The sequence below is a fragment of the Passer montanus genome, unplaced genomic scaffold (genome assembly GCF_014805655.1).
Source record: "Passer montanus isolate IOZ18808 unplaced genomic scaffold, ASM1480565v1 scaffold57, whole genome shotgun sequence".
Classification (NCBI taxonomy): Eukaryota; Metazoa; Chordata; class Aves; order Passeriformes; family Passeridae; genus Passer; species Passer montanus.
In genome coordinates, this window is record NW_024370705.1 from 3,269,069 (window position 1) to 3,283,379 (window position 14,311).

Sequence of the window (14,311 nt, forward strand, 5' to 3'; positions counted from 1 at the left end):
ATGTTCTGAAAGTGAAATAGCATTTTAATATTATTTTGGTCTCAAAATAAGGTATTGTTTTTAGGTACAGGAATCAATGCAGTTGGCAAACCCACCATGAATTGTGTCTAAATTTAGCAGGTGTCTTCAACAATCAACCAAAAATTCTAATGTTCAAATCATCTTTGTCATCTTGCTACTACATTTTCCTGAGTTTAACTTTTGGAGTGAGTTTATGCTCTAGTTCTGATGTGAGTGCTTTTGCCTAAAAGGTGCTCTGGAATTACGACTGTTCCAAGGGTGAACTTGGTTATTTTTAGGAAGGTTACACATCTGGATGTTCACTACAGAACCTTTTCCAAGAAAGCATTTTGTTTCTGAGCAAGAAATAGCAGCAGAAATACAGATGCAGCGCATCAGAGTGTAATCTCTGCCTTCCCAGGGCATTTCAGACTGGTCTTGCTCAAAGCACCTCTGGGATTACAGAAGGATATCGGGAGGATTTAGCTCTGTAGTATTTTTGTAGGTGGCTTTGAGACTTTGGAATCCAGAGCAGGGATGAAACCAAGCAGAGGTGCCACATTAGGAGTGGTTAGGGGGGACATAAGGATTATATTTGAAATGTTTCCAAGACTCCAGGTGTTCGCATTCTGGCTGGAAAAAAAAATTGATTGAGATCAGTTGATTGGAGAAAATTGTTCTCATCAGTGTTAAGCAGTTTTTTGGATGCAGAAATTTAAAAAAATTGTACAGGTACAATATAGGATTTGGAGTAGAAAATTTAAGTTGTATGTAATGATTTTAAGTCTTTTCCATATATGCTGTATGTATATGGGAAAAAACCCTCGAGGTAAATTGTGAAAGTTAAGTGAATTAAAACTGAAATGACTTCAAAAAGAGCCTGACTTCTCTTTTATATGGGCTGTCTTACACCCTTGATTATACGCAATACTGCTTTTAAAATGGATCCTGCCTGCCTAGTTTGAATGGCTACATCAAAAGTCTTGTGAAAATATGCTAATGCGTTATGAAAATATTGATTGCTGAAACATTGCATTTCCAGCTCAGGGTTGTTTTTCTCCCAGAGCAGTTTCCAGGTGCTGCTTGGAGAACGGTGACATCCCCTTTTTATTTTCTCAGTGCATTTTGAATGTCCTTAGCTCTATACTCTTTTCCTTAAGAAGAAAACTTCAGATTTTCAAATGTTAGTTTGAAAAACTATTCTAGTTTTCTAATATTGTTGATAAAATGGTAAATCTCCTTCTGGTGGGAGGCAATTTTTCAAACTAATGGTACATAGGTGTTTTACGTATCCCTTGAGGATACCAAAACTCTCATGTGTACATGCTGAAAGGTTTCTGTCTCTCTAGCTGTGTATTTGTTGGTGTGATAAGAGATTGTTCCTCCCCACAAATACAGTTTGATTTCACTTGTTTGAATGTTGATAGTGGGAGGCTGTTGCCAAGTTGGAAAGACTGTTTTGTTTATTTGAAGTGTTTAAATCCGGTCACTTACTTTGATTTATGTTTTGTTACTCACTCCATACATTACATGAAAATGTGAATTGAAACAGATGGTGAAGGATCAGCATTTAGGCTTCCAGCATGTAAAATTTCCTGGAAAGCTGAGTCTTCTACTGTGGCATCAGCAGCCTGTGTTCAAAACCACATCGTGTTTGTTTTATAGTAGCTCCTGGATGCCAGGCATATATTAAGTTGTTCTGAGCCTGCTGCTGCATGGACATCCCTATTGAGCCCAGCAGTTCTGTGTTTTTCCTAAAAGAATTGAGCTGTTAATTCCCTAATCCTTGGGGAAGTTATTTTGAGTTAATGTCAAAATGGGAGGCCATTGCTTCTGTGGGTTCAGAATTCATGAATTCATACTGAAGTGTCTGTTGGCTCTTATCAAAGCAGTCCTGTTAAAGATGGAAAGAATAGAAGTTAACCTGGCTTGCATTTATGTGCTTTCCTTTCTAACTCCTGAAAAATCTGATGTGGCTGCTCCTGTCAGGGCTGGACTGGAGTTTTGTCTGGGCTCGGTTTATGCTGGTAAAGATGTAATCTGACTCTGCTGTGACACTTAATGAATATTGAGGGAAAAACTTGTTTTTAGAACTGGATTTCTGCTCTTCTGTATTGCAGTTTCTCCCGTTAAAGGAGTACAGCTTGAATTAATGAAGTGAGATGTGTATTTAGAATGACTGGTGCAGATTAGTAGATGACTTGAAACAGGAGAGAATTTACTTTCCTGTGTAATGTTACCTCAATGCCTTTATCTGGAAATTTGCTTTTTAAAAGGCAAACATTTTGTCCAGTAAAAATAGTATTTTGGTTTTGTTTGGGATTTCTAGTAGCTTTCAAGCCTGGCTGTCCCTGGGCTAGGGGAATATTACAGACTCACCCTGAGTGTTGTCTGATGCTGCATGTGGGGTGTACATTTCAGTTCTGTGTTTGTGGAAGGAGAATGATACATAATGAAATTACAGTATCTCTGATGAAACTAGTTCAGTTTTCAAGTTGCTGTAATTTGATGCTGGTCAAACAGAGATTTAATTTGGTCCTGTACATGAAGACTCCTGTACTTCAGTTTGTCCAAAAGGTTTTTGTGGTGCAATATTGAGGACATGACAGCTGCTGTTAAGAAAATTTGCTGTTAATAAGCATTTCAGCATTTGGAGGCCCAGCCCAGCATGTGAGATGCCTCTAATAATCTCTGAACATTATCATTTAATTAAACCTCTACTGTTTAGAATAAGTGAGTACAAAAGAGCAGTAGGACATGTTCTCCTTCTTTTTCTTGTTTCTCAAGACTGAAAAGAGCATACTGAGTAATACATTTGGAACTGGTCCACTTGGTTTTTGTGCTCTTTGGGTTTTGGTGTCCCCTCCCCCAAAAAAGCACAGTGGGGGAAACTTTGAAGAACTGCCACTTCTTGTGTTGTCACTAGTGTTCCTGTGACTATAGAGATGTTAATTGGAAAAAGAAATTGGATTTGAGGGGGAAATTGGATCAGTTTATGGTTTGGTGTTGGGAAAGAGTGTGGGTTCCCCTATTGTAACACAATTTTAGGTTGTTTTAATCTCATAGTTCTTCCACTTGGTGTTTCCTTTTGCCTGTGAGCTTCTCCCCTTACTGTGTATTTTTCTAGACTAAATAAACTCACTTCCTATCTCTCCGAGTCATCTTAGAAACTCTTCTCTGTACTCATCCCAGTGACAGGCTAATAATTCTGCTCACACTGAAACTAAATTCATAGCTGAGCCTGCCTTCCCCCTCAGCAGTCCTCTCTCCCTTCTGTGCTGGATGGATTGTGTGCTCTTACACCACATGACTCAAAAAAATGAAGATTGAGAGACCACCTCAGGGAAAAAAGTGTCCAAACTACTGGCATTAATAGGTTCACTAGTACAGGGAAATCATAATGCTCAGAGTGGAAAACCCTAATTGACTTCTGTAGTAAATCATATGTAGTTTTAACAAGGTAATTGCATGAGAGTCTGTTTATGTGCATTTAGTGCCATGCTAACAGTTGTAGCTGAAATTCTGTTTCCTGCTTTGTGATACCCTGAGTCACCCAGCCTTTGGCACAGATACCTACATTGGTTGGCTGTATTTGTGTGTAGTCTCATTTGGTGCTTTATGCTCAGAAATTTTCTTCCTCGAATAAACACACATTTACTTGTTTGGGTTGTCCTTCTGTGCTAAGTAAAATAGCAATTTCTTCCCATGAAGAGACTTTGTGGAGTGTGTCCTGTGCTTGAAGGTGTGAGTTGCACCAGAACAGGAGGAAATTCCCAGTTTTAAACTTAATTTCCCCCTTTGTACCGCCTCAGTTGTAACTGAACTAAGCATGGAATTGTGGTGTGTTCAAATTCTCCTTTGTGCATTCTCTCTGGGTGGGATCCATTCAGTGGTGAAAACCTGCTCTTTGACATATTGCTTGTGTAGGTCCTAATTTATTTTCTGTTTAAAGGAGTGTAGTATTTGTAAAGAAATTGCCTTGCATTTGCTATTCAAAAAGCAAATTATGTTGCTTTTTTATTTTAGAATTTTATTTTTGGTTTTGTGATTAGCAGTGCATTATTCTTGAAAAATGAAGTACTGGAACTATGAAATATTGTCATTACAATACTACAGGTGTGAGATTTTACTTCAGGCTTTTCGTTCTAGCTCTGTGGAAGGTTTGGTTTTTGCTTTTGTTGCTGTTTTGTTGGTTTTTCTTTTTAACTCCTTGGCTTTTCACTTACATAGCAGAGTAGTAGGCGTGTTTCAGTCAGTGCTTCTGCTTCAAGGAAAAAAGGAAACACCTTACATCTCCTGGATTCATTGCTGGAAGTTCCTTCACCCACTTGAAGCTCATTTTTTGCCCCACCAGCACTTTTTTCTTGTATTATCAGGAATAATGATAATACTTTCTGTTTTCTGCTTTTTGTGCCTTTTGATCATGTTTGTCTGTTTGGAAAATAGACTGGTTCATCTTCTGTGCCTGTGTCTGCCAAAGAAACCTGATACTCTTTCAGAGCTTTGGGTCTATTACAGGCCCAAGTAGCTTCTTGGAGTTCTTGACATGAGCAAGTGTAGAGCTGGAGTCTTCCTATCCCTATTTTCTAAATTTAGAAAAAGCTAAAGTCCAAGTGTCGGTTTGAAAATACTCAAAAGTAAGGCTATGTCCAATTTTATGAGCTTGTTTTGATGTTCTCTGACTATTTGAGAGAGGTTGGATTTGATTCTGTTTGTTTATTTTTCCTTAAGTGAAAACATAATTTATTGTACTTGTAGACACTGTTACACAACACACTGTCAGAGGTGGTCCATTAATTGCTTGTCAGTAACTTCCAAAGATGAATCTCTTAATTGTGAGGCACATAGGAGATATCTGCTCACCACTGTCTTGCAGCTCCAGATGGAGCAGCAGTGAGGACTGGGACAAATATTTAACTCCAAATGACAGAAACTCCCATGTTTTATCAGCTTACAGCACAAGGTCCTCCGAGATCTGTTGGCTGAGTGTGGAAGTCGTGGTGTGGCAGCTGTGCTAACAGTGTTGAGTCAGGAGAGGAATTGCTGTCAGCGTTGGCACTGCGGTGCCAGCAGGCGTCTGCAGGAGCAGCACCCCTGAGCCCGGGTGCCAGGGCTGTGCCCAGGCTGGGCTGGCAGCAGAGCTGCTGCCTCAGCAGCATCTCTGTGCCACTTCAGGCATGGGGATTCCTGTGTGGGAGAGGCTGGGACTCGCTCTGCAAGGGAAATGTGTTTTACTGTAAACTGGAGGTAGGGAGCATCCTCCTGGTTTATATGATTATAGTCATTCTAATGCTCTTCTCTGTTAAGTATAAAAATACTTACAGAGATCAAAACATAGATGGGAGCCTAGGGTGAAGATTCCAGGGAAGTTTTTATTTTTTTCCTGTAATTAGAATAAGTGCCATAAAATGAAACCCAGCACCGAGCAACCTTCTGTGTAATGCAGAGCTTTACCACCAAGTGATTGAAAACTCCAGGTTGGTGTATGACTGGGGTATAAATTGATACCTTTATAATCCAAAGAAGTCTTAGCCATCGAAATTGCAGAAAGCTTTCCTGTGCCAAGGATAACCACTGGCATTTCCAAATGGCCCTTTCTGAAACACGATGTTATTTGGATCGTGATTAGGCTGTCTAGCATAAAACTGTAGACAGCTTGCACAGTGGTACTTTGTAGACTTTAATTACAGTAACCACACCCTTGATTTGCCTTTTTTCCTGATGTAAAAAGGGCTATTTTTTGAAAATTCATACAGTCGAAAGTGGTAATTTAGATAAAAGAGCTGTTTCAGCAAGTCTTTGGAGTAGGCTAAATATTGGACTGACCTTTGCAGAGTTCACTGGTCTGTTGGAATCTGAAAATTTACATAAAGAAATATACTTGTGGCTCTGGCAAGAGAGGATTGTGTGTAACAGATCTTGATTTGACCTCCTCTCTTCTCCCTCCTTCCAGTCCTCCTCTTGATTATTTGTGGAAGGTGGAAGCAGTTTTCTGGATGAGGAAAGCCTCCGTGTGTGGTCAGTTCTTTCTTGTGGCTGAGCTGCAGCTCTCTTGCTTTGTCAGATGTCTCATAGATACATTTATGTGCATTGTCATAGTTATATATATTTACATCTTGTTCTCATATTTGCTGATTTTAATTCTTCCACAAAAGCATTGTGTTCATACTTCTGTTTGGCAATTTTTATGGTGTTACAGCAAAATTTGAATCTACCCTCTGCAGTAAACTGAAGTCTTTTGTAAAGTGATTATCTATGAAGGCAGTTAAAGACAATACAGTTTCTTTAATTAGTTCAGCAAATGGGTTTTATATTTTTTCCTCCTCCTCAAACATCTTTTAAACAAGCTGATAGTTTGGCCCTTGCAAATGCAGTATGGCTGCTTCTTGCACCTCACTGAACCCCTGTTTGTTGTTGATGCTGGGGTTTATTGTTAGTGAATTGCCTCGAGGTGTTGTACTGTGGTGGAGCAAAGTTGTCTGCAGTTTACTAGTGCAAACCAAATGTGAAAGGACTGAAATAGCACACAATATTATAAAATGCTATCATATATTGCAGCAAATACAGTATTTATGGTCTGTTTTGAAAATTAACTTAATTAAAGCAGTGCTTACTTCTGCATGGAAGGTTAGTTTTGTTTAATTTACATGAGCTCCAGCAAAGCTTGGATTAGAGGTGTGTGTATTACAATGTGCTTAGTGAGATCTAACTGTAAGCTGTTCCCAAAAGGATTTTAGTCCCACCTTGTTCATGGCCACATCTTGGCTCCTTTCCTCTTTGTGTCACACCGGCTGATTGTGCAGCTGCTGGCCTGAATGAAAACTTGCTTCACAAAAACGGGGCTGTGATGATTTTTTCTACTTCTTTCTTCTTCTCCTGTCCATGAATAAGTTTTAGTATCAAAACCCAAGCTAATTGTAGTGGCAAGTTTTTGAAAAAGCAGGTTTTGTTTGCAAAACTCTTAACGCCCTGAAGTCAGAGGTGAGCAAACTGAAGTTGGTACAATTTGCAGTGGAGCCTGTTAGGCTTTCCTTGCCTCAAGCTTTCCATTTTCAAACCACCATAGGCAAATCCTATCATAAGCTGGAGTCCTTCAGATTTAGTTGTCAAGGAGGGATAAAAGTAACAATAGTTTTAGGAAACAGAGCCAGGGCTGTGCCTTGGCTCAGCAGTTTGCTGGGGCTGGTTTGCAGTAGGATGCCAATGTTGTAGAAGAAGTTGCCTAATCTGCTACAGCTCAATTCAAATAAACATGACACAATTAAAGTACAAAATCAAGTGAAACATTTGCTACTGACGAGCTCTGTATCTTGATACCAAATGTGTTTTTCCACGTATTATTGTTCAGTTTAACCCATTGAAATTATACTCCTCCTTCAATGGAAGTCCCCTATTGCAGACATCATTGTATAGATGTACTTTTCATATTTTCAAAATCCTGGTGATACAATTTCAAAATCTTGCTCCTGGAGAGGATTCCTTGGCTGGTGGTTACATATATTTGGCAGCAAAAGCATGCTCTGCTTTTCATGACTGCTTGTTTTTTCTTTCTTTGAGAAAGAAAGGAGGGAGGGTTCACAGATCTTTTTTCATTTGTCAAGTTTAGAGCAAAACTCTTGACCTAAATCAACCAACCAACCCTCCTCAATAACATAAGGAATGTCAAAAAAGTTTTTTGTGTGTGTGTGTTAAGGTAAGAGATAAAAATTATGTGTCCAGGCTCCCATTCCAGTGTGGAATAAAAAAGCCAGTGTTTTCTGTGACAACAATGTCAAAGACAATCCGTATGATTTTTGGATATTTATTTTAGTTCAGGCTACTTCATACTCAGATATTTGTGTCCAGTACAACTTACTTGAAGCTGTACTGGTTAATTTTTCTTCATTAACCACTGATTGCAAATTTTGCTCCCAAATATCCTGTTGACTGTGGTTCCACCAGAGCTCTGGGGACATGAGGAGCTGAACATATTTTTGAGGTACATGAGCACTATCCTGTGTTGATTTGGAATAATGCTGCTTTGAGTGATTAAAGTCTTGTTATGCTTCCATGCAGGCACTGGAAGTTGTGCTCCCATTCCTGCAAGGAAATGAGTGCTCCAAGCTGAATGTGAAATCTGGAAATCTTCCAGTGGCTGTAATTCCTAAAAACTGTGAAACATGTTATTCTTTGTTCTGTTGGCAAACAGTCGGGTGAACCAAAGGAGTAGCTCTGAGAATGTTTTTAACAGAAAATAGTTTTTTGTGTCTCCTGATGCCTTACTGGATACTTCAATTTCCTCTCAAAGTGAGCTCAGAGGAGTGTTTGCTCTTAGCAATTTAGTTGGGAGCTTAGAATTTGGTTTTGCAGAGATAATTTAGGAAAACAGCTTTCTGGAAAAGATAGAAGAGGTGCTTGGGATTTAAAATTTATGGGTAGAAAAAAATACATATATGTATGGTATTTAATAGTGTGAAAATATTGTTCTGGGACCTCTGCCTGGTAAACAGCAGAATTGTTCTCTGGTTACAGTTTGAAATGCCTGCCTGAGCCCTAACAGAGTCTGTGTACAAAAGTCTGGTTTTAGTGGGACGTTTCATATTACTCTTTCCTCGTTGTTTTGTTTTGTTTCACTTTAGACTTGTTTTATTTTCTGACATAAGCCATGTTTCCATGAATTACTCATACTTAGCATGACAGTGAGATCTGCACGTGACAATGAGATGAAATTGTAAACTTACTTTAGAAAACAAGCTATTCCTTTAACAGTAGCAAAGCCATAGCAATTTGCTTGCTTTTCCTATGAATCACACTAAAGAATGGAATAGTGTTGAGATATGTTTACAGCTGTAGGTGCCATGACTTCACACTTAAAATTATACCTTTAACTGTTACACTCAGATTTAACTTTGCTTTGGCAGCAAGCCTAATGGAGGCTCTTAAATATGTATATATCTTAGACAGGCAAGGCAGCTGAAAGAGGCTCTTTAGTCATACCCTTGACCTGGAATCCAGTAAAGGAAAAAAGTAGTATTGGTTTTACCTATGGAGTGAGTCCACCCCCAGCCAAAATGAGTATTTGTGCAATTAGCTGTAATTGATCTTCATGTCCATGGCAGTGCTCTTCTTTCATGTGCCTTAGGACTGTGCTCTGGAGTCCTTGAGTTTGATTTGTGCTCTTAATAAATAATTCTACAGTGGCAGCTCACAAATGCCAGGTACATGAGCATGAGAAATGAATTGCTCTTAGCAATAAATTGCCCTAATCACTGAGTTACCACACACCCTTTTTAAGGAATAAAATAGAATGCTTTAAAAGCTTACAAAGCAGGTAGATTCAGGAAAGTGTTTTCCTCATGAATGGCACATTCTTGCATGATCCAAAAAAGCCACAGTCATTGGGTCAGCACAGCAGTGTGAGGGTGAATGTTGTTTTCTGTGTGGAGTTAATAGCTCTGAAAATGTGCTGTGGGGCTGAGGAAGTGCAGAAATACCCTTCAACTTGCCTCAAGTTTACCAGCTGCTATTTCTTGACTTTCTGTTTTTCTGTTGCTAAGACAATCACTGATGGAATAAACACACTAAAAATGCTTTGAAATACATGAAACCCTTGGAGGGAGGGGAGTGGAAATTTTCTCCATCCTTGATTTTTGACATTGAACACCAGATTTCCAGCAGAAGTTGATGGTTCAGATTTGGTTTGGTGGGGTTTTTTTGTGTTATGTTGGGATTTTTCTGTTTCCCTTTGCCCAGCAGGTGAGATGGGACCCTCACTCTGAATGTGTGCCCTCAGCAAGGTCTGGAAATGAATGATGAGTACAGAGCAGGGAGGGAGAGGCAGAGGGAGCTGCCCTTCATCACTCTTCCAGTGCTGGTGCCTACCTGTGAGGAATTTTCTTTTGGAGAGAGTTGGGATGCACCTTATGTTGGGCATGGATTATTGTCACTTACCTTGTGAGGAGACAGTGGACATTTGATTATAAGTGGTATTTGAAATGCAGGTGAAGAGTACCATATTGATTGGGTAAATAGTCATGGATTTAATGTGGGCTGAAGAATATTTGAACTTTTATGTGGTCATTTCTCAAGCAGCCACATCCTTCAGAAACTGAAAAATGCAAGTGGAAATATCCATTCATGTATGGATCCACTTTACCCCAGATGTGGCCAGTATGAAAAGCTCTCCATGAGTTTTGAAAAGGACTTTTGTATAAGAGAAAAATTGTGGACAGAAATTGTGGACAAAAAAAGCAAAAATATTTACATTACATGTCAACAAAGTCCCTTAATTTTTCACCAGTTAGTTTTTTAAACAACAGATGAGATAAATACCTGTCATGACTGATTGTCTTGCCCCAGAGTAAGATCAGTGAATTAAATTATCTCCTTACATTCCCAGTGTGACCTTGTGATTCTGTGATGTCTGCAAGTTGTACATTTGGTCCCATTAAACACAGCAAAAAGTTTTCTATTTTAATCCGTCCGTACTCGAGCCTATCTAGCATGCTCACCATCCTTTTATAGTCTTGTTTTCCTCAATCTTGTGAACTCTTGGATGTTTTGATCACTGATTAAAAAAAAAGTGATGAAATGCAATCTCTCTTCATGTGAGCTTTAGTGAACTGAGTTCATCTGCTGCACTTTCCAAGTAATTGTGATTTATTTGTTGCTGTATTATTTGCATTCTTGTATGGGTGCAGTAAGTATGCAGGGAAGATTTGTCTTGCTGCTGTTACAGCAGCTTTTGTACAAGAATGATTCATGTCCAAGGTCTTTAGTTTGCATTGCTATGGAAACTTCAGGGCACAGGCCTCTCATTGCCCCCTTGGCAGAATTCTTCACAATAATTTCTCTTGTACCTGGAAGTCAGGAGTGGTACTTGCTCATCAATGAACTGAGTTTTTGTTATCATACATTTAGTAGGCATCTTGTGCAAACAGAAAGGGGTTTTTATTCCAAATACATAAAACTTCCCTAGTATCTTGAGCAATAATTTTGGGGTACTTAAGCTAATGCTGCCACTGAAGAGTCTTTTCTTTTTGATTTTGTGTCCAGAGATGGGCCAGATCAGGAGTCTGAATCACTTGAGAAACTTTCCCATTTATTCTTCTTTATTATTCTGGGAGGCAGGTTCCTCAGTCTGGTTTTGTGTGTGATTTTGCAGATGGTTATGCAGAAATTAGATGAGATGAAGAAGAACAGGTGATTGGAAAAGGTGAGAAGTTGCTTTTGTGATGGCTGTGTTGGCGTGTGCTCCTTTCAGATTGCCCATGACAGGTGGGTTGTGTAGAGGGGAGTGCTCTGCACTGTCATCTGGAGACACCTCTGGTTCCTCGTTTGGGTCTTCATTGAACAAAGCGAGTTGCAGATTCTTACTGCTCAACACAGAGGGCAAAAAGAATCAGCAGACTTTGCCTGAGGTTTCCTTCTGCAGGTTTGGAAGGAAGGACTGTTACCCAGAAGCTGCTTGTCTTCTGGTGATAAGGAAGAGCTGAAACATGAAAACCAGTGCTTATATTGACTGGGCGATGTTCTTGAGTGGAAATGCAAAAGAAAAAAACCCCAAAAAGTACATAATAGGAAAACAATAGTCAGATGGCAGAGACCTGGGAGGGTGAATGTCCACAAAGACAGGTGAGCTTGTGCCTGGAGGGATGGGGCAAAGAGCTTGACCTGCAGCTGCTGATTCAGAGAAAAGAGCTTCCAAGTGTCTTCAGTGTAGCACCATTACTGTTGTGGCAACTTTGATTAGCTGGTTACCATCTTCCCTGGCTGGGAATGAAGCGGGTCTCTGTTCCCTTGGGAATACAGAAGTTATTCATTTTTTCCCAGAAGAGGGGAGAGCGCTGCTGGGAACACCAGCTCAGTGCTGTGGTGTACTTTGCATGGTTGCTGCTTGGGAGCAGTGGTGTGTCCCAGTGGCTGGGCACCCCTGGAGTTGTTCTGTAGGTAAAGGTCCATGGAGCAGTCTGTGCCAGGCTGGACAGCTCTCTGGGATTGTTGTCTGGACAATGCTCCCACTGTGAGGCTGCGGGGCGGACACACAGAATATGTTATGGAACAGTGCTTGCTGTGTCCCTGCCTTGGCATGCCTTAGCAGGCTGGGTTGGGAGCACTTGCCCGTGGAGCTGCCAGAAATGGATGCCTAATGGCAGAGAATTTATGAAAATTGATCTCAGCCGTGTCAAGATGCAGGTTCAGGGTGAGATCTCAGGTTATAGAGGAAGCAATTGGGCAGTCACCTCTCAGTAGGTGGCTGAGAAAATGGTCTTAAGGCACTGGTGTGCTTGGTTTTATCAAGTACTAGGGTATAATAATTAGTTACTTGTTACTTAACTAAGTAAGAATCTGATAGCTTTATTAATAGTAATTCTTAAACCAGCTTCCCTACGTGGATGTTGAATTTCAGGTGTGGTAGTGCAAGAATCCTGAAAAGTGTACTTCCTTGGGAAAACCCATGTTGTCTCTGTGTTTTGAGCCTGTTCTGCACATATGCTGGAGTTTGGAAATGAGTTGGGAGTTGTTCTTGTAACATGACATGCAGGTGAACTCACTGCAGTCAGTCTTCAAAAGAGCCTTTAGCATGGCCTTACCCATACTAATTTTCAGGCTGAGGATGAAGACTAATATTTTCTTTGTAGGTTGTCATGTTGTAAGTACTGACAATTGCATCTAAAATCAGTACTTAAGTCAAAGCATAACTGTGCACAAGCTTGTTACAGGCATTTTCTGTGCATAAGTTTCCATTACTTGTTCCAAGATTGAAGAGTTTTGCAGAAATACCTTGTTAGAAGGAAGCTGTTTTCATTTTTATATGTGCAGTGGAAGGCTGCTTAAATGTGACTGCAGCTTCTGAAAACTGTCATTGGTGTGGGTTCTGGCTTTGGCTGGTGCCATTTGAGAAGAACATGGTGTTGGTGCTGTTTGGCTGTGAGAGCACAGGAACTTGCATACTTGAAATATGTCCATAGGAGAATCCTGTTATGTGCATGTGGAATCTGTTTGGCTTGTAGAAAGTTATTTAAATTTCAGTTAAAATTACAAATTGGCTTGCAAGACACTGGCATTTTGAATAATATTAAAAACTTGGAAGCAATCTTACTTTTTGATTCTTTCATGTGACAGTCATTTGCTTATTACCTCTACCCTGGGTTAATGTCTTAGGATGTATTTATTTGGGATCAAGGATTTTTAGTCTCTTAATGAACTGTCCATCCAGTCCGTGGTTAGAATTTTAGGAAGTAGTTCTGGTTTCAGGTCTTGTGCAATACCTTAAATAATGTAGAGAAATTTAATGTTTAAAAGATGTGAGGTTTTATTTCAGTGAGATTCACTTTGGCATTGTAAAATTATTCTTCAAGTTTCCTTGTGGGTTACTTGTGTTGGAAACTTTGGATGGAATCTGGACATGCCTGAGCTGCTCTCTTGGTTCAGCCTGTCACACTCTGTGTGTTTTGCCTTATTTTTTTTCCAGCAGCCTGAGGAAGAAGGAAATGTGACTGTATCTCCCTGGCCCTGTTTGCTGGAATATCAGTGAATTTCCCCAGACCATTATCCTGGTAGCAACACTGAGTTTTTAGGTTGTTCTGGTACAAGATCTCTATGGGGGGAGGTCAGGAAACATCTCTGGTCTGTGATGAGTTTTTAATTACACTCTTGCACTTCACTTGTGCAGGATGGAAGGACTTTAATTCTTATTTCTGCATTGCACAGAATCAGCAGGTTGCAGTCCTGAGCACACTGCAGCCTGTCAGCAGGCTGGGCTGTGCTAGGTCATTGTTTAGCAGGGGTTTGCATTTCTTCAGTTTCTTCATCAAAGCAGAGGGCTCTCAGCTTTAATACAAAACTGATGCATTATGCACAGGGCTGATCCGTGATGCATGTATCATCTCTATTTTATCTGTTTTATGAATCTTTCTGACATTTACAGTGCTGTTTTGAGTAATGTTTAAAATTATGACAAAATGGCATTTTAATTACGTAGCCTCCAGTGTTGTCATTGAATGAAGAATTATGTAGAAAACATTGTTCATCTCAAAAGTATTTGCTGATTTGTGAAGATAAAGTTTTATGAACATAAGTTAATAAAATTCAGAGCATAACCCTGGCCATGTTTAATCCATTCTGAAATTCCATTCGTTTTATTTTTCTAATAGATGTGGCATTTCTGAGTATTCTTTTAATAGAAGAGTTCCCCTATTTTTTCTCAAATCCAAACAATACAAAGCTTTCCTTTCCCTTTGTGCAAGGCTGGATGAAGGAAGGCTTCCCTCTGAAATAGAGCTAGAAACATAAACCCAGTGTGGTTGTCCTCAGGCTCTTTACTTTGGCG